Source organism: Hipposideros armiger, unplaced genomic scaffold (assembly GCF_001890085.2).
Source record: "Hipposideros armiger isolate ML-2016 unplaced genomic scaffold, ASM189008v1 scaffold_194, whole genome shotgun sequence".
Taxonomy (NCBI): Eukaryota; Metazoa; Chordata; class Mammalia; order Chiroptera; family Hipposideridae; genus Hipposideros; species Hipposideros armiger.
The window spans coordinates 72,658-73,760 of record NW_017731544.1 but is presented as its reverse complement, the minus strand read 5'-3'; the positions used below and the strand labels follow the sequence as shown (position 1 = coordinate 73,760).

Genomic DNA, 1,103 nt, shown 5'->3' with positions numbered 1-1,103 from the left:
ACATAAAATTACTCTGTTAAAATCTTATAAAAGTTTCTAAATGCTTAGTCTCAATGTCTGTACTCGTCTCCTCACAGACTGACAGCAACTAGTTCATAGGCCGCCGTAAGTGCCATAAGTGCACGAACCACATTAGCTTTCTTGTGGTGGAAACTGGGACCTGATGATGTAGGAGAGATGAGAGAGCTGCTGGAGTGATGTTTTGAGTAGTGAGAAGGGATGAGATTGGCTAGGATCCTGGATTTTTCATGTAAACAAATAGGCAGGAAGGCACAGATGCTGCTAGCTGGGTAGAAAGGGTGGTGGGAGATTGTGGCAGCTTCTTCTGTAAGTTCCATTTTCTTGATAAAAGTAAGAAGCCAAGTGATCATTGAGACTTGCATTGATACAGAATAGAAATTTCCCTAAAAGTGTGAGACTAATAGATAACTTTGCATAAAAAACAGGAGCATGGATACATACTGTATTAATCTAGTATTTGCTTTTTTTCAAAAATATTTTTTTATTTTACTATCTAAGTGTTTTCCATATGTGTAGGTCTTCCCTCTCCTAGGGAGACGGTAAATCTTAAAGGCAAGGGAGCATTTTTATTCATTTTGCATTCCATAGATCTTACAGTTACATGGTAGGTATACTCAGTAAATATATATAACATGGTGTTAAATGTAATCACATCTGAATTAACATTTTGCTTTAAGTTGTATACATTGTGTTCTGTTGATCTTTATGCTGCTATAATTACTGTGATGTCCTGATTAGATATACATGAATCATTTCTTTTTGTTATTTTCATAGCATTGCCACCATGGGCTATGTGTAAACAAAGAAATGGAAACACGTCCTGTAGATGGTGAATGGGGACCATGGGGACCTTACAGTTCTTGTTCAAGAACATGTGGAGGTGGAATCAAAAGCACAACCAGGCTCTGTAATCGCCCCGAGTATGTCTTTTTTATGTCACTGTAAATTAAGATTATCTCAAGGCACCAGAAAATAAACATCAGTTTCATTCACTTCTAAACTGGAGGCCAGTCTGTAAGTCTCCAAGATTCAGAAAACTTCTGGAATATTTTAAGCCACACTACTTTATATTTTGGTAGATT

General features: G+C 36.9%; 1 protein-coding gene across 1 annotated transcript in view; it reads left to right on the top strand.

The window, feature by feature from the left end:
• ADAMTS20 (ADAM metallopeptidase with thrombospondin type 1 motif 20) overlaps positions 1-1,103 on the top strand; it is a gene marked incomplete at its 3' end in the record, with an annotated part of 154,610 nt that overhangs the window by 83,936 nt on the left and 69,571 nt on the right. The gene's annotated exons all lie outside the window — the stretch shown is intronic.